Raw genomic sequence first — 27279 nt, 5'->3', positions numbered from 1 at the left:
TAAAAAAATGTAAAGCAATTTTCTCCCTTTACACCAGGGAATCTAGCATACTTCTTAGAGTTTCTCTCCACTTTCTTCCTGTTTTTTTGACAGAATGCCTGAGCGACTGTAGTGATGTAATTGTGATGTCTACTCCAAATCTACAGGCAGGACTTCTCTTCAAATGTAAAAGCCGACTAAAGCATCACTGAGGATGACAACTCTGAGATGCATCAACAACATAAACTCAACAGCAGCTCCAGCTGAAATATCAAAGGTCCTGAGGAGTTTTTCCTTGTGTTGATGTTGTGAAGAGGTACTTTAATCTCTTTGTGTAGTTCTTCCGTGTTTTCTGATATAAAATATTCCTCTATTTTTAAGTCAAACATATCCCTCACTGTGAATCGCTGTCTCTGAAAATTCAGACAAATGCTGCCTCTGCAGAGTGCTGTACTTCATTTGTCTGACACCTACTCAGAAGCAGAGATTATAGGCAATAAAAATAACCTTACAGACGTTATCAGTCTTGTTGCTCATAGTCTTGTTTGCTTTTGTAGGTGGTTTAAAGACATCAGTTTTAATTTCAGTCTGGGTTATAATCAGCAAAACTGCTTTCAGAAGCTTTGAAGCAGAAGAGGAGGCTAAATTCTTACAGTCTACACAGCAAAAAGGATGCTTTGTTCAAGAGCATATCCAGGTGGTGGCAATGACCACCCTCCAAATCAGGCTGGTCACCCCAATTTCCACCCCAAAATTCTACATTGGGACTGGCTATGTGGTTTGGCAGACCAAGGTTTACGTATATAGTGTATTTATATTTGTTTATCTAAAATGAGATTTTCGGTCTGTTCCGGGTTGCCTGTAGCTTTTTTCGGATGGCACATCATCTTTTGTTTAGACCGGAAATAGTGAATTCTGATATCATCTTTTTAAGTCACTGAAACTAGAGCTTAGAGTACTGGCAGTATACACTAGTGGCTGAACGATTTGCAAAAATAATCTAATTGCAACTTTTTCCCAAATATTGCGATTGCGATTTAATATGCCATTATTCTTGGGTTAATCTTATGTATTTTTCGACAAATTCAAGCAATAAATAATTCCATAAATAAGACCATGTGTCCTGAAAACAACGAAATTATTTCCAAGCATGTAGCATGACTCTGAATATGGGGGCGTAACAAGCTTTAAGCTATAAAGGAGGCGGCTGGGGTGGGGGAGGTGAGGCTGGCTACCAGCTGATTGCAGCTGGGTTATGATTTTCATGAAGTAACACTAGTCTTCATCAGTTTTAGATAGAATTAGCTAACTATTTTTGGCTTGTATGTGATGTCATTTGCTTGGTTTAAGGGCATTATCATTTTTATGTCATTTTGATTAATAAAAACATACATAAAACCCAAAAAGAGGATTTTTGTAAACCATTATAAAAAAAATGACACTTGAGTGTTTGCATAATGTACACAAAACTCTGCCACTGCAAAAATTGATTAATGAAACTGGTATTTTGACACATTTCAAGTTCAAGAAATATTGCAAGTTCTGCGATTTGAAAATTGCAGCAGGCCAAATTGCAATTTAGTCTAATTTGCAATCAAATGCCCAGCCATGTCAGTATACACTGACAATTTGTTGTGTTGCCAACCAGAAATATAACATCTGTACACTATTTTCAATGGTGTCCAAACTAATTAATCAGATTTCAGGAGTTTCCTGGTTGGCTCTGACTACATCCGGATCAACCACTGTTCAGGATGAGAATGATGCTCTGTGCAGCAGAACAGGAAGATGCAGAATGCACATCTACAAATTCAGACTCTCAACAAGAGCAAACAGTGTAAAGCTGCTAAACTTTTTAGAGTATTGGGGGTTTATGCTTTCTAAACTAGACCTGGAGATGAGCGGATGGCGTTGCAAAGGAGCGCCATTTGTGCTACTTTCTGGCGTAACTGTCTTGATTCAGGGGGCTGTTGTGAATCAAGACATCGTAATCATTTTGGTTGCCATGATATTTACCAGATTATTCATAAAAAAGGACTTGCATAAACTGAAGAGTCAGCACTTTGACATATCCCATAGGATATTCTATGACTGGGCATGGCAGGTAGAAACCTTAAACAAGGTTGTTGTGGTTTGTACCTGCTGCGCTCAGAAATAAAAATCCCTTAAGGACACATCTGAGTGAGATTAAGTAGTGAGAGTATGCTCCTGTCTTTGTCTTCTTTCAAAAAAAGATGCCAATAAATTGTTCTTGTCAAACAGTTTGTTTACAGATTTAAGATGGAGCCTAAGGATGTTCTAAGGCTGCTATTTGCCTATTTGGCTAAACTTGAATTTAAATGGCACTGAACAGAACTAGAGAGTTATTGTGTCAGTGGATATATGATGTAAGGCTGCTGCACCGCACTGCCAGCCTTCATTCCTCTTTTCAGCTTAATATTGTGCTTAATGTGCTTAGTCATCACTTCAGTTGAGAAGTTATACATGAGTTTAACCCTCAACAGCCTACATTCAACTCTATTTTCATTTTCTATTTCCAACACTGCCATACTGTGCTGTCCCTGCGATGTGCTAAAAGCTAAGCTTATGTTCTTGTCTGTCAAAGTACCACAGGGACAGACCTGGCAGAAAGGCAGCAGCATGAACTGAGGCTACCGCAGCTATTAGTGGCAGGATGCTTCATTACAGCTTTAAAGTGAATTTGACCAGGATTTCACGCATGTGTTTTTAAAAAATGTTTCAGAATTAGTTCAGCCGACTAGGAAATCTTGCACAGTCTAATTTGTCTGCTAACTGCACACATCTCTAATGGAGCCTATGCCAAAAACAGAATTATCAATTGGATTAAGGCTACTTTTACAAGAAAATGTTAGCAGGTTGAACTTTCTTCAAGCACAGCCTTCATGTTCTAGAGCAGGGGTGTCAAACTCAAGGCCCGGGGGCCAAATCTGGCCCATGGAACAGTTAAATCCGGCCCTGTTATAACTGGCCCATCAGTATGAAGTCTGCAGATTTCCTCAAGTATAAAAATGTAAATGTATCCTTGATGATTTAAGATATCCTTTGTAAGTCATAAAATCTGAAAAAGTAAGGAGTAACTTAGGATTTTGACTTTTTATTTCATACTTTGAGCATTTCAATTGATAATTTTCACTTATATAATACTTTGAGCTTTAAGATTCATAATTCTGATTTTTTTAAATTCATATTTTGACGTTTTTAACCAACCAATGACCTTTTATATGTATTTTAGCTCATATTTTTAACTCTAAACTTTGTCTTCATAATCCCACAGTTTGACCTTTAAGACTTACAACTTAAAATTTTGAATCATATTTTGACTTTTAATTTCATGATTACAAATGTTATTTCATACTTTGACCTTATAAACTCATGATTTTGACTTTCTAAATATTTGCCTTTAAAAAACATTATTTTTCATTTTCATGTATGACCTTTTAGAACTAATACATTTACTTTTCTCAGCTTGTGAGCCTTTAAACTTATCTTTTTAACTTTTCAAATGTCAAAATCATTTATCAACAGTGCTAAGTTTTTATTTTATATCTTATTACTGGTGAAATGAGGTTGACAGTTTCTGGTTAAAAAGGTGACCCTGTTAGGCCCTCAGGTTAGACCTGAATCCAGAATCCGGCCCCTGCCGTGACTGAGTTTGACACCCCTGTTCTAGAGTGAGCTACATTCCACCTTTTTCTTCCATTTTCTCCTATTAAATGGACCAGTATCACTGCTTTTTTATTAGTCTCTTCCATTAGTTTTTAGATTTAATCAGATGTCAGAAAGGCTTAATGAATACAATTCAGTCTTGTATGTGACCACACATTCTCTAGGCCACTGGTTCCCAACCTGGGGTCCAGGACGCTCAGGGGTCAAAGATCTTAGGGGGTCACAAGGCTTCATCTGCTCTGAGGCTGCCAATATTAGATTTGCAAATATTGACTAAAACCATGATAAAACAGTTATTAAGAAGTGTATACACAGGTCTTCTGATAAGAGAAGCATTCATATGCCTTTTTTAGGGTTGTATCAGTGAAACTATTAAAATCTATGTTGATTTTTGACGGCAGTGTGTCACTTTTTCTTCTCTCTTGGGTCCTGGAGGAGCTCCACGGGGAAACACTGCTCTAGGCCAACCATGCCTGAGTCACTGCCACAGATGGGCCACCCTAGTTAAAATGAAAGGTCTGGTTTCTCTGCTAGTTTTTGCTGTAGAGGAACACATTTGTTGTGCAAATTTTCTTATGGAGAACAGAATGAGAACAATTACTAAAGCTAATGCACACTTCACTGACACTTTAATGGAAATTTTAGCGATGAAGTTGCTGCTTCAGAATCAACCATGAGCTTTATAGTCGGGATAAAACTCAGCATGCCTTATCAAACTGCAACATAAAGGTATGATTTGGGAATTCTTCTTGCTTTCTGTTGCATCTGACTGAAAATAAACTGAGTAATTCTTTGCATTTTTAATCAGTGCAGTAATGTGATGGTGCTATACTCAACCATTATCACACAACAATGCCAGACTTTATTTGATTGCATTGTTATTTGCTGTCTTCTGCTCCACTCTTACACATTTAACAGAACTTTCCCATGTCTTTTGGTTGTGCCTGTTGATTGCAGTGTAACTTACAGAGCTTTTGAAGTTAACATGGCATTTAAAAAGCTCAGAATAACATGAAAAAACAATAAACAGTGAAGTTACAATGAACCGTGAATGCTGCACTGCTTAGAAAAAAGGTCAGATTTTGCAGCTGAGTGTTTCAGTGAGTTTGTAAGTTGCTGTTGTTGTATTGCTTCCATTTAGAGTTCTGACAGTAAGTTTGGTAAAGGAGCTTTTGTGATTGTTGTACTCTGTGTTAGTGAGGCTGTGCCTATTTTTTTTTAGACAATAGCGCAGTAGAGAACTTTTGTTTGTTCAATTTTCCCAGCAATTGCTGTGAGCTGATATGACTCTGCTTTACAGGGTTGCTTGAAAAAAGAAAACTGCGGTGCTTTCTCACAGCACACATTCTCTTCCAAAAAGAAGCAGAAGATCTGTTTTTAAAGCAGATCATATACTTCTTTTCTGTTAAAAGTGAGCCATTCTACTATTTTTAATTGGCAGAGAAGACAGCCAGTCTTTCTTGTATGATTCTTAATTACTAAACTTGTGTTCCCTTTGGACATCACTCAGAATAATGACCCCCTTGAACCTTCCCTTCTGGTGCAGACTGCTTTTAAATTAGGAAACAGCAGAGAAGGGAGCCATGTACCACCCACACACTGAGCTGAATGAAGAAGAGCACACGGCCAGGCTCCATAAAACTCAAGGAGGACAGAAGTTCAGCGAGAAAAGGACACAAAAAGAGAGAAAAGTGACGTCCACTTACACCAGACTTGACTCCTTTTGTCCTGTCATGAATGGTCTTTCCCTTCACATCCAACGCCTTGTCCAACATATTCTTTCCTTTCACAGGGCCAAAAGGGTGAAGCCACTTCTTGAACCTCTTTAGCAAGACTTTCAAGACATTTCTGCAAAAAACACCTTCACACCCTCCTTGTGGGAGAGGGAGAAGACGGCACACAGGATTGGCAGGGACAGCGTGCAGACAGTGTGAGTGCATTAGACCTCTGGCGTGAACCGAGGCGTCGGCTAATGAGCAGCCTGGGAAATGTGTCCATCCAGACGCACTCTGCACAATCGGGGTGCCGCGGGAGGCCAGGCCACGGCCACAGACGGCTGGGGGACATGAATAATTGAGATCCCTGTTTTAAATGTTTAAATGAATTAAGGGGCTGGGAAAAGAGGTGTTCAGAGATGTACAAAAGAGAGAGTGGGAATGGCAGCATAATTATCTCCATTAGATTTTCAATCAGGAGGCAGAGAGGTGCTCAGTGTCAGAAGTTAAACCTGCAAAGTCACACTCCAAGTCAGGTGACATCCTGTAAGTGCATGTTAAGTGCTACATAAAAAATAGCTTTTGAAATTCTGACAACATAATTCTGTTTATGCACTCACAGTGGTAATAGGGTCACTTAATTTTGACACAGTGCAATTACATGCATGTCTTTGCAAGGGCCTATAAGTCTGGGCCTAATTCACGAGGTACTGAAGCCAGGCAAATACATCTTATTTAAGGGATATTTGGAGTTTGGTTTTATAAGGCACTTAGTAAGTACGTTAGCCTCAAAAGACTTCAGTCTGCATTGGCTCTTTTATTGAGAAAACACCCCAAGTTCTGTTTAAGCCAACACTGTTTTTGGGCGAATTTTTACCTTTAATTTGTTAAATTAACAGGAGCAACTGTACCCATCCATAGCACTGTAATCTCTTGAAGCAAATATTACTATTAACGAGTAAGGCGGAGCAATAAATACAGATGTCGCCATACGACCCACTGCAAATTTCAAAATGCAGAATGTTTAACCTGAAATGTCTGCAAAATACTGGCTTAATGGGTGCCAGTTTAGCTAGTAGAGCAGGCACACATGCAGAGGCTGCAGTCCTCGATTTACTGGTCGCAGGATTGATTCCTGGTCTCTTCGCATGCCTTCCCCCAGCCTTCTCTTCTTATGTTTCCTGTCTCTCCTCAGCTATCAACCAATTAAAGGCAAAAGGCCTCAAAACAATCTTAGACAATAAAAATACCAGTTTAATACTGTTTTTTACAGCAGGGCTATTCTGCTCTACCTATTATGTAAACATTCAAGAGAGTGAAATAAATGATCATTCCCTTTAATAAAACAATTCATATCTCAGCTGCAATATAAGTCAACATAACTGCAATTGGATTTTTTTTTTCTTTTCAAAATAGTTCAGCCCTACTACCAAGTACACAGCCTAACCTAAATATATCCCTTTAAGGTAAATTACATTGATTTACATTGAGTTTAATTACATTGATAGAAATAATTTCATAATTGATAATAGGTCTGAACTATAAATTATTTTGACAACTATGGTGACGTGTGCATGCACAACAATGACAATGCAAAATGTTTTCTGAAGTGCATAATGCTGCCACTTCAGTGTTATTTTATGAGAACCCAAACTGACAGTTTGCTCATTTTTATGACAAATCTACATCAAAATCTTGTCTGTTACCATCATCATCTGTGTTCAGTTATCTGAGAACTGTGCATGCAGAGTCTGTCTCCTGTACGTGCATCAAAGATGTTGATGCCGTCACAGATACACCAACATGACGCTCGAGGCAGATGCTCAATTACACAAGGTCAGGAAGTAATAATAACTTTAATAATAACTTTATTTGTATAGCACTTTTAAAAACAAGGGTTTACAAAGTGCTTTGACAAGTGCAGAAGCAAGCAGAAGAACAACGCAACAACCCAAAGAAAAGATAAGAAGACAGAACAAGTGAGTGTATTCCTGTTATCAGCAGCACCTTAGCCTCGGTTTGCATTAGTACATAGTCTACGAATACTGCTGATCTTATTCCACCCTTCTCATTTAAGGCATTTTCTTTTTCAATTATATTTTTCGTTTACAAAGCAATTAATTTGTATCAATGTAAAAGGTTTACTTGTCTATGTTTTCACACACAACAATAACTGTCCTTTTTGATTTAATTATTTTATTTATCTATTCACATTTATTTAACCAGAAAAACCTCATTGAGATTACAAATCTCATTTACAAGAGTGTCCTGGCCAAGACAAGCAGCAGCAAATTCACAGAGTTACAAACATGAAACATGAAACATAAAAACACTATGAATCACAGATCAACCAATCCTGAGTCACAGATCAGAAAATCATCAGTCAAAACATCGACATCCTGATCTTCTCCAATGCCACATCCAATCTTCCTCCAATGCCTTCAATCTACATTTAAAACAATTTAAAGAGACCAGCTCCCCAAGACATTAATTTTCCTGCAGAAGATTCCAGGCTGCAGTAGCAGCATACCTGAAACTCTTTTTACTCATCCCAAGACGGACTTTGGGAACAGAGAGCAAAAGTAAATCCTGCTAGTTATTTTTGCTTTCTTCTTGTTAGTGTTTTCTTGTTAGTGATTTTTTTCCGATTTGTTTCTTTGTGTTTCCGTGTGTTTCTCTTTTGACAAAGGAAGAGTTATAAGTGGAAACTTTTGTTAGAACTATGTACTTCTGCTTGGAGCAGCTATAAATCACTGCTTAGAAAAACTTACAGGTTTCTGATATCTGTCTGGCATTTCTCCTCCATTTAGAAAAATATTCATTCTCTAAACCTCTGTTAATGACAGAGCAAAAGAAGAGATACCCATGAGCATTTATTGACTCACTAAGCTGTAAATCTGCTGATTAAACTGCATGTCAGGAAGTGATAAAGTTATTCACTTAATCATTGGTTTTCTAGCAGCACCCATTAGCAGCAGCTGCAGATCGGACCGTCATAAGGGTGATGGGTTTCTCACTTTCTCACTTTATAATGAGCCGTCAAATCTGCTGTCATTTGTCAGAGGATTTCAGTCCAGATGTTCTTCAGACCCTTTTCTAAAGACGAAGGATCAAACTGTCAAACTGATGAACCAAAGAGCAGATACAGCCCTGCAGCTGAATTGTTATTTTATAGTTCTGTGATTGCTGGTGTCAAACAGGGCTGCACAATAAACACACAATATTACTGTTATTGCATAATGAGCATTTGCAATAAACACTATACCTACTATTTAATAGCAAGGAACTGTCAACAGTTCAACTATTTATATTATAAAGATGCACAGGAGAGAGGATTTTGGTGAAAATGGTCTTTATACTGAGGAGCTTGTGGCACTGTATTTCAGTTTTTACACAACTGGCAGGGACGGACTGGGACAGAAATTTGGCCCAGGACTTTGAGATGAAATCTGCTATATGTACAGCATGTAAACTCACAATTTCTAAACCTGTTCACACACAATCATTGCTTCAGTCATCTAATGCTGCCATCAAGTTTGAATACTCAAGAAGAGTGGCACTTCATGGTGTAACAAATTTAAACATGCACTACGTCCTGAATGAGGCCTCACACCCTTTGTGTATGAACCAGGCTATCAAGTTTTAGTGTTTTTTCATGGGCCCTCTTGTTATGTAGCTACGAGGCTGCACTATCCAGGTGCCACTGCGAGTCACAGGTGTGTCATGATATTGTTGCATAATGTGAAAAGGCAGGTAAACTCATGGATTTATCAGCTAGAGGCATGAGCTGAGTACTCGAACTGCAAACAAGAGAAGTTGACACAGTTGGCCTACCTGTCTCCATGCAGCCTATCATTTGTCCACTGCAAGGCCACTCTGGAGGGCACTTTGTCTACTACTGTTGGGGCAACCAAGAGGTCACTTTGCAGGAGGATTTTTGAACGTCATGGAACTGGGGAACAACGACCCCCTGGATTGGCCAGATTCCATGTTTGTCATCCGGAGGATCCATGTTGCAAACCTTTAAGAAGAAACGTTGGTGTGGTCTGGGAATGGAAGGGCCAATCAGCATCATTTGAGGAAAATGAGGCAGCAACTAAAGGTGTGGTTTAGTCGTACTGCATCCAAGTAAACAATGGAAACTGGTGTAGTGATTAGCTCTGATGGAGCTACAGTGGCAGTTTTGTCGTAAATGAACATTTCTTTATTACAAGAGGAGCAAAGAATTGCACTGAAAGCTTTTTTTTCACAGATTTTGCTCTTCTTCCAAACAGTTTGTATCACCAGCTAGCTCCACTAATAGTGAACAAAGTTAATGGATACTGTGTCAAGTACACTCTCCGAAGCTTGACATGCCCTCTAAGGTATTTGTTCGTTGTTGTGATTGGCCTGTAATAAATCAGAGATTTTATTCATATGTTCTGCCTTCCCAAACACATACTTTAGGCAGTTGTCCAGATGGATGTGAGACATATTCCATGCAATGAATTTGTGAACCAGTCTAGCTGGTATATCTAGTTAGAAGGGCTAAATACATGACATATTCCCCTAGAAATTAATGATTTTTAAGTATAATATCTATTTCTTTTTGCATTCCAGTTTCAGTATTGCTGAAAACCTTTTCTTCTTCCAATAGCAAAACTTTTTTTCTGGGTATTCATATCACTCACATTAAGTACTTGGAGAGAATACATTTTTCTTGTTTTTCTGCACATTTCAGAGAGACACACATAATGAGGACAAGTCTAAGTGTTGCCTGCAGTAATTTAAGTGTCTGTTACCACATCCATCAACAACAACCTGCAATTTGTGTTCAATATGCTTACACAATGACAAAAGTCAGCATAAAGACTCCAAGTTGGAACCATTTGAATTGTATGTTCTTTAGTTCAGTCTTCTAAAGTCTAAGGAGCTTTCTTTGGAGCAAGTTTAACTAACACAGCTCCATAATGTTTGTTCTGAATGTTCAACAATCTCTTGACTACATATTGCAGAAGCAAAATCTGATTTCACAAGAGATATTTGAAAGTAAACTCTGTCTGCAACAAAAATCAGTATCCTTTATGACTGTTGGGTCCAAAACTTATTAATCTAAAAGTGCTAAATAAACCTCCGCCAGCTTGGTATTACTCTGATTTGTACAAATGCGGGACGTGAGATTGCAGCAGCTGATATTTGTAGCAGCCAGTTGTCAGCAGGTTGCAGAAAGTAAACAAAGCCCTACTGACTGGCAGCCATTCCTCTCTCCACAGAATCCAGCAAAGACGGCTCAAATTGGATGCAAAAACATGACACTTAGGTTTCAGATTTTCCTCGCAGATGGAAGCACAGCACACATTGCCTGTGATGTGTCTCCAGTACTCCAAACTGGGGAGTAAACAATGATCAAATTGACACAGTCCCTGTGAGGCTGCATGCATGCTGGTAGTCGTGGTCTCGTACTGGTTTCAGAAACAGACAGGAGGATGAAAAAAGATAAGAGAGAACGCTGGTATCAGGATCCTGCGATGTGGGTGGCTTCCTCAGAGCTGCCAGTGCACCACCGCTTCTCCTCCGTCTCTCATTTTCTCCTTCTAACCCTCCCTCACACCAAAGTCCAAAGCCCAAGAGAAATTAGTCACTCTGCGCAGCGAGTGTTGTCTGTGCGTGTGTGTGTGTGATCATGTGTGTTTGAAGGAAAGACAGAGTGCAAGCAAGACGAAAGAGAACAGAGAGGGAGCAGGAACAAAATTGTTTTCCATCCCAAGGCTTATAATTTGGCCTTTTATCAGAAAATTGATGCTGGACTGAAAAAGGGACATCAATCTGAGCATCAGAAATGTGCTGCAGTAACAGGAAAATCCTCGCTGTGCTGCACAGATACAGCTGAGGTAGGGCCGGAAATGATAAGGGAATCTACAAGAGCCTCTAAGCTTAGGAAATGTTCACATGGACTCATACAGGGTGTGAGCCAGAGAGCTGCACGGTGAAGAGGACCTCCTTACAACATGAAATGTCCTCTCACTACAACCCCTACGCACCTAATTGTCCCTCATAAAATCAATGGAGGGATCAATGCCGTAAGCAGGCTGTCATGTGTCGTATTTACAGAGTTAAAGTGGAGTTATGATTCCTTAGAAATACATGTGTACGGCTCCTGCAGGAGAGTTAGAGGCTGCAGTGGACAACCAATGAGAAACTGGAGCTCCTACAGTCCAAAACATGATCTCAGAGTTTATGTCTAAATCAATTATTATGTCTGTATTTGAGTTTTAAACCTTTAATCTGAAGATTCATTAAAACCTCTTGATTTGGAACAATTTAGCTTGGCTGAATAAATCACAAAACCCGTGACTGGTCATTAAAAGTGTCCTGTATGAGGGGAACTTAGGATGATAAAAAGCTCACTTAACACTAGAGGGTAAATGTAATGAGACTGGTGCCTGCAAGCCAACACCAAAATAACTGACTTTTTACAGTTTAACATCTGCTTTCTATGCATTTTATATTTGAATTTTCTTGACTCATTTTACAACTATCATGACTTTTTAAGCTGTAAAGCCGTAGAGCATATTGATATTAAGAATACTGAGGACTATCATCAAAATCCCACAGCTAGAGATGTCATTAGGCCCTGGGTTAAAAAAAAATCAATCTGCCATTTAAGATGGATTCTCATTCTCTAATGAAGATATCGATCCATCTAATCCAATGACAGATCTATGAACATAAGCCTGCTCCTTTTCCTGATGGCTCCTCTCATGTGACCAGTCTCAGCATTAATCTCGCACATACTGCTTGACTTTACCTGCACTGGCCTCTCAAAGCTTTTAGACATGGACTGGAGATATGAGTCTTGTGAACTAATAAGGGCTAAAGTCTCTACCTGACATCATTTATAATGCTCCGTATCTGCAGTGCAAGCAGAATTAAGGTGAATTAATGCAGCTGCTAATGACGGGGCCTACAATTTTGAAATTAAGCTGATTGCTATTTGTTTTTCCCCACAATATTGCAATTGCAATTCAATATGCGATTACTTTGAGGTTCCTCATCTTATGTATTATTCAACAAATATAAGCAATAAATTATTCTATAACCAGCACAATATTAGAGGAATCAACTGGGGGTAAACGATTTTGAAAAAAAATATCTAATTGCAATCATTTTGGCTCATATTGCAAAGTTGGAATCAATTGCTATGTTGAAGGGGATGATCATTTTCATGTCATTCTTGTTTGATTAAGAAAATCTGACAAAAAGAAGAAAAGTAGGATTTTTGTAAACCTTTAAAAAAAAGTCCTCTGAATGTTTGCATAATATGTTGAGCATAAAACCCTTGCTGCAAAAATTGTATTAAACTGGTATTTTGAAATATTTAAATATTGAACTGTCTGCAATTTGAAAGTTGCAGCAGGCCATACTGCAATTTACTCTAATTTTTGATAAACTATCCAGCCCTACTGCACACACAGCACAGGTAATCACCTAAGGTGAAACATTCAAGAAGAGCGTTACCTCAAACCCTGAGTGTTTTGTAAAAGCTTTAAATACTATTTTCTTTATAGTATGTACAGTAGGGCCGGGAAATTATTTGAATTACAATTTCAGCTTCCCACAATCATGCCAGCAAGATAAGACATGATTACATGATTGGCGTGCCACATGCCATAATACACTGGTTTTTTCATGTGGTAAATTTCATCATTATTTTACCTATTTTTGTGTTTTTTATTTATTTATAATCATTTATTGCTGAGTTTTCAAAGTGTTGAGAGTGTTAAAGTTTGATAAACGTAAATGTTGTAAAATCAATGAGCCACTGTGCTTAGTTATTGGGATCTTAATATCAATAAAAATTATTGTGATAATGATTTTTGCCATAATCAAGCAGCCTCGATCAACAGACCTCAATATAATCGTCCGTCATTGCCTTACAGGAGAATAATTAACTTTTATTCTGCTGATTTAAATACAATTTTCAACACTAGACTAATATTTCTAACTAACGGGACTTGTTGCAAAGTTTGGGAGCTCTTTTCACAGCTCATCTGAGCAGATGAGGAGGATGACTGTTCTATGGCAGCTAAAGGATGTGTTATGAGTGCATGTTGCTCCCAGCAACAGTTTTGCCAAAAGTCAAAGGTACCACATTTCTGGTTTTATTTGATGCACAATGCTGATGTGCACTGAGCTTATTAAATGATTATTATGAAGCTTAAGTGCTCCCAGGTTGCTAGTCCGTCTTTCTTCCCTGTACTGTGACAGACAGAGCAGTGCTATAGTAGAGAAAACAGAGAGGGGTGTCTCCTGGTCCCTAAAAGTTTTCTTTTCATCCCCCAGTTGACATGAGGATATTTTTTTCAATCACTTCTATAAACAAGGCAATGCATGCTGCCTTAACATTCTTCACCCGTGAAGTTAAAGTGCAAGAATTGCTAATGGCATTGATGATAGTCAAACTGCATTTAGAACTAAATGGAAATTTCAGTAACTGGTTCATCCCTAGAATTTCCAGTTTAATACTGAGCTTTAAAAGAACATGCATCTTTGTAAAGGCTTGTAATGAACTGATTTGTTGGAACATTGCAACAGTATCGCTGGTGTCATAAAGTACCATCATTTTCATCGATCATCCTCATCAATCATCCTCATCATGAACAATCACACTGTGCAGAATCCTACCTCTGCATCCATGCCAGGGCCAAGGAAGTGTACAGTACAGAGCACTGTATGGAGCACTAGTATGAGTCTGTCCTAACATTAACTGAGCCAGGTCAGGTCAGGTATGGGAGCATATACTGGCACTTTGTCTCCGACCTTGGTCTTGTACTGCTCTGGCCTTCTAATGGCCAACATCCAGGCCTGTGCCAGACCCATGCCTCCTCCACAATACAAGTGGTCCCTAGGGATGGGTATCATTTTTTTGATACTGGTGCCAAATTGATACTTTATATATGGTGTTGGTGCTAAACAGTGCCTGAATCAACTGTTGAGAGGAAAAAAGTGTGTTGAAAGTCAGCAGAGATATCTTTGTAAGATGCCAGTCAAGTATGGGATAAGAAAAGGAAAGCGGAGTAACTTGATACATAAATCACACAAATTCCATAACTATTTTATTGCCTTTCATTCGGAGTGGAAGGAATGACAATGACGTATTGATATCCAACTACTTCAGTCTGGTAGGTATCAGACGTGTTTGTACTAGTACCATGTTGGTATCAGGTTTCAATACTCATCCTTAGCAGACGCCCCCTGCATCTGGACTAGCTCACCGGGTCCTGGGCACCCAGTATGCAGTGAGCTAGACCAGTCCTAGGAAGATGCGACAGGTGCTCACAAAAGCAGCTGCCATTCCAGCATCCAGCAGCTGACCCTTCCCATCACTGCTCTCCTGAGTACGATAGCATTAGATATACGGTGCAACAATACCCAAAGATGCCGAAGAGAAGTTGTCACAAAGGAGTCCATCTGGCACCTATGGCCATCAGTCAGGCTTCATAAGAGTATAGTACGACCAGAAGGACCAAGGACCTAAAGACTCTGACTTAAGTCCCCATGCTCAGATACCAGGAATGCCACACTGTCTTGCTCAGTGAACCCATCACCCCATGCCCAGGTCATGTGTCATGGGTCATCAGAGCCAACTAGGAACAAACTAGGACTTATCCAGTATGCAAACTTTTTTTGGCAAGGTTAAATATAGAGATGAGTTTGTCGGTCACAGTTGCAGATCGGTTTGTTTCGTGATTCTGGATTCTTGACACCGTGATGCCATGTCTCATGAACCATGTCTCATTACTGTTTCTTCTTTGCATAAAACTACATCTACACACTGGCACGACAAATCCTGACAAACAATTCTCTGCTTCGTCAGTTAGTGGCAACAACAATTGACAGATCAATGACACTGTTGGAGAATAACAGCTAAAACATCCTGTATGTATTTATAGAGCGAGTATATTACACACATGACTGACTGATAGAGGCCTGTTTGAGCGGATGAAAGAGAAGCTTGAACTGCAGCTACCCTTGAGCTAATTCTATCATGGTGCAGAGATAACACCCAGATTTCTGCTTCTCATTCTCATCTTGTACATTAGATCAAGGCTCAGGCGTTTGGCTTCTGCACAATGCACTTAATGACAGGGGGTTCATTTCCTTTTGAAGATAGCAGCCTGCTTTGAAGAGTCCTCTGCTCTTCATTTACTGCGGATCAGATGATGAAGAGACACGACCGGCCTGTCATTGTTTGCATGAAGAGGGGCAGGAGGACAGAACAGGGGTTGGGCAAAATCATGAAGGCAAACCACAGGAGGTAATTGTCTCTCTCTTAAATTTCTATCCTGAAAATTCTCTTTCTTCTCTCATGAAACAAATTGAGAGACCTCTGCCATTAATTGCCAATGTCTCAAGTCCAATTCATTTAATTATAATCACAACAGAATCGCCATTCTGCTTTATTCCCAACAAAGAAATGACAAGCATAGAAAATAACAGGCTCATTTTAAAACCCTGTAATTGCAATTTTCTGCCCAAACAGTGGACTAATGATTACAGGCATGAGGTGGAGCTTGACAACAACACCAGAGAAGAGTAGGAGAGGAAAAAAACATACTGCTGAGGACCCTCAGGCAAAAACAGAGAGGGGAAAGAGAGAGAAAGATAGAGAGATGGAGAAAGGGAGGGGGAAAAAACCTGCCAACAAAAAATGAGAGCTCCCGTATCCCGATAGCAGCCAAGGTTTAGAAGTGGGCTTCTCAAAATCTGCAATTCCCCAACCTTTTCACTGGGCCAACCGTTAGAGGCTTGGAGAATTGAGTTCCTCGCTGCTACTGTGCTGGAGAAGGGGCTGATGGGAATACAGCTCAATGGCACGGTATCGAGAGTGAAAGCTGCCAAATACTGACTGACTACCTTGAGGAAAGAGAACAGAGCGATGGGCTGAAGGAGGGAGAAAACGAGAGAGAGAGAGAAGTGGGGTGCACAGAAAAGCCTAATGCCCAAAAACCAGCTCCATGGAAGAGTGGATTCCTAAGCTCTGCTGAGGCACTTCTCCACTCAAACCTCATTGTCTTCAGTGTCCGCGGCACTCAAAAAAGTAAGCTGGAGAAGTTACAAAGCTGAGTCACATGGCTCAGAAACTGAATACAGACTATTTTCAGGAAAACAGGAACAAACGAGCAGAGAAAACAGGATTTTGTATGAATGATGTCAGCCTTAGCCTGTGCCCAAAAAAATTGATTTGGCAGTATATCACTGGGTACTCCATGCATCAATACAGGTGTTACATATGTTGACTGTTCTTATAGCCTTCATATATAACCAGATAGCATATAGCCACATATAAAAACATAAATCATATAGTCCAGTGGCTCCCAAAATTTTTCTATCGGGCCCCCCTTTGGCAGATGAAAGTATTTTCAGGCCCCCCCCAACCCTCACCACACATAACAATTGTAAAAACATGTAAATGTATGACAAACACACCATTACTCACATTTTTTGCAAACAAATTCCTTTTTTTAAGATTTCACCTCAACATAAAACCTAATATTCAGAGTTTTAAAAACCTGACTCTTTGAAGATGAACAATTCCCTGATAATGAAAACTTAGTAAACATCTTTAAGATTTATACACCCAGTCCTGCAATAACTTCAGTGACAACTGTGGGATTATTTGGGGCTTCAGATCTCTTTGCATCTTGGGGGTACTGTAGATGCAACAGTCTTCGCATCCTCAGGTAGGATGATGCGAAAGAAAAAAGGTAGGCAAAGTGTGCCTAGCTACCACCACTCCAGTCCAAAATGCCAGAAATGTCTTGGAATTGAACTGTAATATGATCATTGAATCTGAGGAGACTTCTCCTCTTCTACAGGGCTGAAGTCATCAGTTGGTGCTGCTTAGCCTGGCCTTGCCGCGCCCCTCCTGTTATGACCCCACGCCCCCCCTGGGGGGGGCCCACAGCCCACTTTGGGAACCACTGATACAGTCCATCATGATTAAGCAGACCTAGAAACTCACTCCCTTCAGCCTGCTGTCTCTTTATGCACACAAATTGTGTGTCTGTAGATTTATATAGCTCATAATCATATCATATATCACTGGAAATTGCTTTCCTGCCTCGGTGCTATGTTTGGCATTTTTCACTGAATATTTGTTGATGATGAGTTAAGAGAGTTCAATGCCGCCTGAGCTGACATTGTTGTCACAGCTGATTGATGTGTAGCTGTCCATGGTGCTGATCATGTGATCACCGTGATTTCATGGTGTGATGGACTTAACCATGCACTACGTCCTGACTGAGGCCTCAGACCCTTTGAGTATGAACCAGGCTATCAAGCTTGAGTGTTTTTCATAGGTCACCTTACAGTGTAACTACTAGGCTACATTATTGGACACCACTGTGTGTCGTAGGTGTGTCATGTCATAATGTGCAAAGGCAGGTAAATCTGTGGACATATCAGTAGGGGGCACATGCTGTGTACTCAAAGCATACACAAGAGAAAGAAAGCAGCGTAAAAGAAAGGAGAGGAACAACTGTGTGGTTTCCCTTGGTTTGCACACAGTTAGCCTACCTGTCCGTCCCTCCTTCTACATGCAGCCTAATCAGAAACAGCCTGTCCAACAGTCACAGAAAGACTGACTTTTTCTCTTTTCGTCCTTCCCTGTATGTCAATCAGCCTCTGATGTATGAGTTTACACTACAAAAAAAAAAAAAAACAGGATTTTTAACATGTGGTTGTGTATGGGACTTTAGATGCTTAGCCTCAGGTACCACAGAATTAGCTTTAGCTTTGTCTTAAACAAGTTTGTCATGAATCAAAACAAATCAAACAACTTTATCTCTAAATTTGCAACAACTACCATGAGTGTAGCTAATAATAGGATTGTTCAATCATAACTATTTGAATTGGTATTGAGATTGCAATTATGAATAAAATTGCTTCATAGTTTTTCAACAACTTCATCACACACAATTATAAAACCAACAAGCTAATAACACCGTAAAAAAAACAAGCAATAAAGGAATACAAAAGAGTGGAAAAGTGAATGAATAAAAATACTTGTATTTAATAACAATGAAGAAACAAAAATATACACTTGAAATATAGGAGCAATAATTGCAAAAAACTGAAATTAAAACTGAAACTTGGTCAGTTGCCTGACCCTAGCTAATAACTAGCTTGAGTTTCATCTGACTGCATGGCGATGGTGTGAAAATGTGTTGTGTTTATTGAAAAAGTTCATAAAGTGATTGAACAAAATTTATTGTGCAGCCCTACTGAAACCTAGATTTTTGTGTTTTTCATTGGTTTGATGACTGTAATCATACCAAGCCCTAAGACGCTGTTGCATAACTGTTGGCTGCGATCAAAGGTGAACCAGGTTTGAAACTCTTAAGTAAAGAACGTAGCAAAGCACCACTTCCAGCCTTGTGCTGAGAGTCTTTTCTACCTTTTTATGCCAGAAAGGTGGTACCTTTAGCTTTTCTATCAGTGCCTTTAGCTTTTCTATCAAACACAGGGATGTTTTTGAAATGTGTTGCTTGTCTTTTGTACTGATGATTCAGCCTCAAGATTTTTCTTACCATAAAAGCCATAGAAATGCACCACCAGTCAGGCTGCTCATGCTGTTTACTATTAAACCAGAGGGGCTGCAACAGCTCTTTTCCATTTTCAAATCTGTATATATTTATACAGAAGAGACATTCCTCTTACAAATTTCCATAAAAAATTCAGCAGTTAAAGAAAAGGGTTGACTCCACTCTTGGTTCGATGCCTTTTAGATGCATGACATGAGCTGTTAACTCCAGTTTTTACAACAGAGTTGTCTGAACTTTACATGATGGAGCCCTGCAGGCTCAATTCAGCCATGTACACTGAAGTGAACAGCAGGAGAAAGTGATATAATTCAATGACATCTCAGCGCAGATGCACCATAAACAGAAGAAGAGCTACTGAATTCTGTACACCAAGCATGACGTGCAACAAATAACGAGACTCACATCAACATTCAGCAAAAAAAAAAAAAAAAAACAGCCACTTTTAGGAAGATTTCTTCACTTCAGCTGTGAACACACACTCAAAGCACCCACAACCAAACACCACACAGCAAATCAGCATGAATAAATAAGAGATGGAGTTGTGCTTCCCAGACTAATCTCGGAGGAAAAACAGCTTGCCGCATCGGCAAGGATCAACCCCGGGAAAGTGAGAGGGACACTGCTGGCTTCCAGGAAACCAATTTGTTTGTTTATTGTCTTGGTGTTTTGTCAACGGTTACAGTTCATTGCAGCCAGCCCATCTTGGGCATGCTCCTTTAAATGGCATCTATAAAACATGGGATGTGCTCTCCTCACACCCACCTCCACCACCTCCTCCTCCTCCGTACATGAAGGAGCCGCACACGAGCGGAACAGAGCTGCAGATCGTTCGCCATGGTCCATTTTTGAATTTCCCTTTAAACACCCGATGGATTCACCTCAGCAGCTCCGGTAGGCACATTGAGAGGTGGAACAAACGCTGCTTTCTAAACACATCAGCCTATGAGCGGCAAATCTCAAGGTGCTGAAATCGGGTGTAATCATGTAGATAGATGGCTGACTTTTTATTGTTCGGCTAAGCCCAATCTGCAAGGCTGGTGGTGAATACAGAGTCCTTGAAATGATGCAATACCCTGGATTTTATGGTTAACTCGTCATGCTGCAGTGATGTATTCTCTGTGAAAAGACACAGGGTTACCACACATACTGTACATGCATCCCAAGCAGGTCTGGCCTTCATATTCTGTAGGAAAACGCACAAACGTCAGTGCATTATGGAGGCATTTGAAAAGGATGCATCGCCGACAGGCAATCCTAATAATAAAACTACACAGAGCTCTGCCTACACACATATACATAGAAAGCAAAATCCTAAAGTGTGTTGTTTTGTCTCATGCCTGCAAACACACGCCAGACTCTCATATCATGCCCTATTGATCTGACAGAGCGAGCGGGAAGCCGGCGGAGAACACAAATACTGCCTGGGGTGGCTCCTTAAAACTAGAGACAAGCCTCTTATCCACGGTGTTCTCCTCCTCTGGAAATCACCTGGTGGCTCATGCATATCAAGTACTTTCCCTGAGCTCGAGTCTCAGCGCTGCCTTCCTCAGGCTCTGCTGTTTGTTGCAACATCTGTGTGATGGTGGATTTGGAAACACACGACTGAAATTGAGAGATAATCTGCCTAACCTCTGCAGGTCTTTGGTTAGAGATGCAGAGCATTTGTGCTACCAAAAGAACAACTAGCCACCATTTTTGTTCCCCCACTTGTTCAGGGATATCGGTGCCTGCATCTGTACTTATTCTTAAGTCAGCAACTAAGACATCTTATTCATCCAGCATCCAGAATAGGCCCTTCTAGCCTATTCTGGATATCGACCCCCAATGCTCAGAGATTTTTTTGAATGAAGACCGACAAATAATGACGGATTAAACAGTTCTGTTATTATAGTGTGTGGTGTGTGATGACGTAACCAACACAGCACACCACACACTACTAGATTTGTTAGCAAGCTAAATGTGGGTAGCTGTTTGTACACACCGATTAAACATATTTCATCACAAATTAACCAATCCTCCATTTCTGATGCCCATCTAAACTTTGATACTTTCGCTGACATGGCTGTGTTTGTTGTGCTTCCTCCTTTTGTCAGCATGCTTCCTGATTGGCTATTGCTCCGTTCCACATAACAATTCCTGCTTGTGTCTGCCCTTCTGTCCTAAACAGGATTTCTGATCATGTGTAATATTTACAATCTCATGTAGGAGCGGTTGCTATTGTAGTCCAAGAAGATCAACGAGGGAAATATCACCATTAACTCATCACACATCACAGGATCCCTTAAAATAATATTTTAATCCATCGAATTACTGGGTCTTTGCTGACTTAGTTCAGAATCCAGCCAAAAAATTGGCACGATTAGTGTGTGCCAGGCTAATGGAAGGTTGTGCTAGGCTACTGCAATTGAGTTTCAATTACAACTACAGTTTTAGCTTCCTGCAATCATAAAAACAAGATAATCAAAGGTAACTGATTATTGTGTCACATGTTGTGATGCACTGGTTTTGCAACACATGGTAATCTGAGCAATGTACCTTGCATTTAAAGCACAGTGAGTGCTCCCTGCATTGTGCCTGAACACGGTAAAAGTTCATATTTTGGTCAGTCAACAGTAAAATAAATCAGTTCAATTTGCTAATCACAAGTAAAAACCTGAGCGTAGCTCGATTTCAAGCCACTAAATGAACACATCTTTGAGCTAAGGAGAGTTAAAAACCAGAGTTTGCAGAAGCCCAGATTCACTGTAGCATCCTGCTGGTTAATAAGTTTCTACCCGGTTTGATATATATCAGAGTAAATGTATGAACAGTTCTTCTGACGATAAAACAACTAATGCTTTTATTCTGAAGTTTTTTCCAGGGCAGTTATTTTGTTATTGAAGACACCTAAAACTGTACAGATCTTTCTTCAGGTCCTAACAAACCAATATATTTGCTGCGCATATCTGTTGTATTTATGATTAAGTGTGTGGAGTTTTCAGGGGAACCAAGAACCCATCAGCCAAAGTCTTTGTTCATCCTCATTTTTTAAACTTTAAAGTATTCTTTAATAACTTAAGTTCAAGGTAAGGGGACATTTTGGTATTGGGATATGGGTATAAGGTAAAACAAATTTGGAAATACCAGATATGAGTGAAAATCCAACATCTTTCATCCATGCAAAATGCAAATCATGTGCACATAATATTGGCAACTTACTTTATTTGAATGTCAAAGAATGCATGCAAACTCCTACACACTGTCCAAATTGTGCAAATATGTAGGCAACATCTCAGCACACTATATTGGAATAATTTAGATGGTATGTAGGAGTTTTTTAAGGAATCAATCCTCTTTTATGCATCTGGCATACAAAACATATGCATGATTTTTAAAGGCTTCAGCAATTCTGTACTATTGAATTAATGGAGAATGCATCTATCAAAGACACATGGAATCAAAAATACTGACCACCTCCAAGAGAATAAAAGTCTAACATTGCTGTAAAAAAATATCAGAGTGATTCTATGTACAAAGAAACAGTTGTTTCTCACTCAGCATGAAAACATGTTACCCGTTGGGTGGAGGATAATGGCCATGCTTCACACCGTTTTGATGCAGTCTGATAAAGCACAAGCTCTCTCTCAGCTACACTCACATTAATTGGTGCAAATTAAGTGGTAAAAGAAAATGGCTTGTTGGGGCACCAGTTGGCAGAGTGGTTTGGTTGTATGTACCTTGTATGTAGGCTGAGGTCCTAGTGAGAGGCCTGGGTTTGTTTCTGACCTTCAGAAACCACCCTTTTCCCATTTTCTCCTCTTAATTAATACAGTCTAGTTTGTTCTCTAGAATTAAGACACATGAAGTTCAGAAAGTTGTCTTTAAAATCTACTCTATGGATTTATTACATAAAGAGCAGCAGACAGACTCTGGGTGGTTTTACATTAGGAACCTAGGCCTGGATCCAAGTGCATTTGACCCCAAATGGTATGGCATGATTCATGTGTACTCAGGAGTGAGTAGAGTGGTAAAGGCAATTCTAAATGTCTCTTTTCTCTTCAAAAACCACCTCAGCTGCACAGTATGAGTCCATTTCATTCTCCAGACAGCACAATAGGTGTGGAAGAAGGAAAAGGGTCGATGATTAACCTTGAAAATAGCAAAAGCATCCATGGTAGCCTGCAAATAGAGATGCACAGATTGTAAAAGTAAGAGTTGATGCCAATACTGATGTCCAAAATAATAATTAAGCCAATGACTGATACTGATGTTCTGTTTTTCTTACTTTTTTGGTGAAAGACTCCTATTAATCAGACATTTTCTCTCATGTTTGACAATGAAAAAAGGCCAGTTGGTCTGACAGGTCCTACCTTCTGCCCAATTATATCTCCATTTGGTGTGCTAAGTGGCAGCATGAAATTGATATGACTCAACATATAAAGTGACATGCACTAAAGCCCACATTTGCAGATGGCTGATGTCAGTCAGAAGGGCTGATACTGGTTGATACTAATGTTAAACAGATGCATCTGTGCATCTCTATAAGTGGCTGCCATGGTTTCCTTTCCATTTCTTCTTTTTTGCAGATATGCAAACCAACTTTGTGCAAATTGTCACCTACACCTACTGTACTGGACAGATGACAGCCAGGAGAGTGCTTTGGCATGGAAAGATGTTACTAATGTGAAAGCAAACCAGCAGGGGAGAGGAGAGGGGGGGGGGCAATCACACCCAGGCACGGTGTGAAACAGTCATACCTAATGTGACAATGCAAGAGTACATTCACTCTTGAAGGTACCCCCTGAATTCTTGCAAATAGGACTTTATATCCTTACAGAAATATTGAAAAATGTTTCCACATATCATTCATATTGTGCAGGGCTGGTCAAAATACAATGTAGTATCAATCTTTTATATTTCTGGATGCATATCTGTAGCCATTTGCATCAGAAAGAACTGTTAAGATATTAATTTATGCACGAGTTATGTAACATGAGCTACTGACAAATCTACACAAGCAACACATTTGTTCTGTATTTAAGTCCAAGGATATGGACTCTAATGTAAACCCAAGCCATAAAGTTTTCCTAAAGCTAACAAAGTACTAACAGTTTATCAGTTTAAGCTAGAAGTTTTGGTGCCTAAATCAAATAAAGCTGCATGCATTTCAAAAAGTTATGCATACAGTTTTACCCGTTTATGGATTTTATAAATCAGTCTTGGTAAATATTAGCCTATTTGGATTTTTTTGACCAAAAAAAGGCAAAACTCTTTAATGTCAAAGTGAAAACAGATATCTGCAGAGTAATGTCAATTGAACACAAATATGTGATATAGAATAAGTGACTGCATAAATATTCACCCCCTTGAAAGTGGGGTCCAGCCAAATGGTGCTAGCTGTCTCACAGTTAGTGAAATGAAGATCACCTGAGTGAAGTGAATGTGTCTCAAGTGATTGTAGTATAAAGACACCTGTGTGTGGAAGATCCAGTTACTGGTTAATCAGTATTCCTGGTTACCGTTGCACCATGCAGACATAAGAACACTCCAAGCAACTCAGAGAAAAGGTTATTGAAAAGTACAAGTCAGAGGATAAATACTCAAAAATCCAAGGCACTAAGCATCCCCTGGAGTTTAAAGAGGGGGTATTATATTTTTCCGATTTTCAAAACATAAAGTCACAATGTTGGGTGTCCATACTCCATGTATGCAAATTTTCAAACCACAAGATAAACAGATGTGGCAGTAATATTGGAATTAGCATGAAAACTGATGAAAACGGTTCATTGAAAATCTCTCTGAGACTCTCCCGAGACAAGATTTCGATGAAGCAAACTGATGAGGTCATCGCAATAGGCTCTCCTGACTGGTTCGTGGTTCGTCCGTGCTGCCGGCACAGCGGAACAGACCGCCCCCACAAGGCCTTTTAGCCATTTAGTAATACAGTAATTAAACACTTACCAAACAGATACATCCTGCTCTATCCTTCGCTGCTGCTGGTTTTCTTCCCCCTCTCTCTCCAAACTATCAGGGTCAGACTCTGGGTCTAACATGTATGGACATATATCAAAATTTGCCATATTTTACTCAGGCGGACCGGTTCATTCAAAGCTTACAAGTACTAGCATAACAACATTAGCCACATTAGAGGGGGCGGGTACAAAACATTGAGTCCTGCTGCCAGCCAGCCTCCGGAAAATCAGCCAATCGGAGGAAAGCAAGTCTGTGGAGTGGGGGTGTTAAAGAGACAGCAGCGAAAACTAAGCGTTTCAGACGGAGGTTAAAATAAGGGTTTTTCAGGACGCCAGTGTGAGAAACATGAGGAGTTTTTTTGAGCTGTAAACCATGTAATGCTACTATGTGGGTATCAGAGAGATGATGTATAGCCTTGAAAAAAGGCATAATACCCCTACTTTAAATCCATCAAGAAATGGAGGGAAAATGGCACATGTGTAAATCTGCCTAGATCATACCGTCCTCACAAACTGAGTGACCATGCAAGGAGGAGACTAGTGAGAGAGGCCGCCAAGACACCTATGACTACTTTGAAGGAGTTTCCAGTAGCTGAGATGGGAGATGCATACAACAACTGTCGGCTGGGTTCTTCACCAGTCAAAGCTTTATAGGAGAGTGGCAAAGAGAAAGCCAATGTTTAAGAATACTTATCGAATCTCTGCTAGAGTTTGCAAAAAGGCACCTGGGAGAATCAAGTGGGAGTTCTTTGGTCTGATGAAATCAAAATTGTGTTTTATGGCCATTTACTGATTTGAAGGGGGCGAATGTTTAAGCAATCCCTTATTTTACATTACATTTAACATACATCTTTTTGTATCCACCCCTCTCCATCCTGAGTGGCCTGAAGTGTTCTTATGTCTTCATGGTGTAATGGTAGCCAGGAATATTGATGAACCAGTGACTGGATGTTCCAGGTCTTTATACTACAATCACCTGAGATACATCCACGTCACTCAGGTGATCCCTATTTCACTAATTGTGAGACTACTAGCCCCAGTTGGCTGGACCTCTGTTGGATTAGGTCAGTCACAATAAAGGGGTTGAGTATTTATGCAGTCACTTATTTTAAATTACATATTTTTGCTTAATTGACATAACTTTGTAGAAATCTGTTTTCACTTTGGCACTTAAAGAGTTTTCTTGTAATTTTGTTTGTGATAAAAGCCAAATTATGTTGACCACGATTGATTTATAAAGTCAATAAAGACAGTGAAATATCCAAGGGGTGAATACTTTTTATAGACACTGTATGTTTATGATTGCTGTAAGTCCAAAATGTGACAGGTGTTGTTGCATTATTTCAGCCAGCTTGATCATTTTAGAAATTGACTGACTGACATATAAAAAGATGCAAAGCTAACTGAGCTGTAAAGCCCTGCACGTTCCTATCTGATGGTAGAGTCCTACCTAGATCTTTATATTTTGAATCTTGGAGGCAAAGACCAAGATGCCCTATCCTGGCCTTTTGAAGTGACAAAGTGATGGCATGCCAGAGTGCAGTAAGCCAAGGTCACGGCGGCAGCGTTTTAACAGCAGCGGACAAAACTTTATTAAAACCCTTTAGCTCCATAAAAAATAGCCATGTTTTTACAACAAGCACAGCAGCGCACACAAATCTTCTCCAAGTTTCCTGCGTTACTGCCAAACACACTGGAACTGTCACAGGGATCCCATCTCCAGTAATCCCAGGGTGGCCTTTGCTCTGCCTGTCAGCAATACCGACCAATAACATCGCACAATAAAACCCTCCAGAACAATAGCGGGCCGCAGGCGGCTTCAAGGGCTACTGACGGCGATCTATAAAACAATATAATGGGTTGCCTGTCAGTGAGTGTGAAAGGGAAGATGTACGCCTCCTCTGACTCTCTGAGGGGACTTCAATTAATCACAGCAGAATTGTATCACCCTGCAATAGGAGTGTAAGGTTATTACCGTCCCCATATTCCGCAGGATGAAATGCGATGATAGCACTAATTGAGGGAGGAGGGAGGGGAAAAAAAAACAGCTGACCGCACAAGGCTTGTCAAGGGGATGAAGGGCGGATGAAAGAATGAGGAGATAGACTGGGATGGAGGGGGGAAAAAATGGAGAAAGAAAAATATTCACAGTAGTGTGTTAGCATAATCATAAATGTCCACACAGTGTGGGGTATCTGACAGCAGCCGTTTTCATTAGGGTCTCCATCCGTGTCGTCTCAGTGTAATCCAACAAGATAACAGCATTGTACTTTTCTTAAGTCACAAACAAGCTGCTTATAACTTGAGCTTCTGCTTCCACTCCTTATTTTAGAGTCGAGGGGGGATCAGGCTGATGGAGGA

At 39.9% G+C, this 27279-nt stretch overlaps 1 protein-coding gene across 1 annotated transcript in view; it reads right to left on the bottom strand.

The window, feature by feature from the left end:
- tafa3a (TAFA chemokine like family member 3a) overlaps positions 1–27279 on the bottom strand; it is a 223682-nt gene that overhangs the window by 195248 nt on the left and 1155 nt on the right. The gene's annotated exons all lie outside the window — the stretch shown is intronic.

The sequence above is a fragment of the Cheilinus undulatus genome, linkage group 3 (genome assembly GCF_018320785.1).
Source record: "Cheilinus undulatus linkage group 3, ASM1832078v1, whole genome shotgun sequence".
NCBI classification, from domain to species: Eukaryota; Metazoa; Chordata; class Actinopteri; order Labriformes; family Labridae; genus Cheilinus; species Cheilinus undulatus.
Note: the sequence above shows the minus strand (reverse complement) of the source record. Positions and strands in the feature narration are given on the sequence as shown.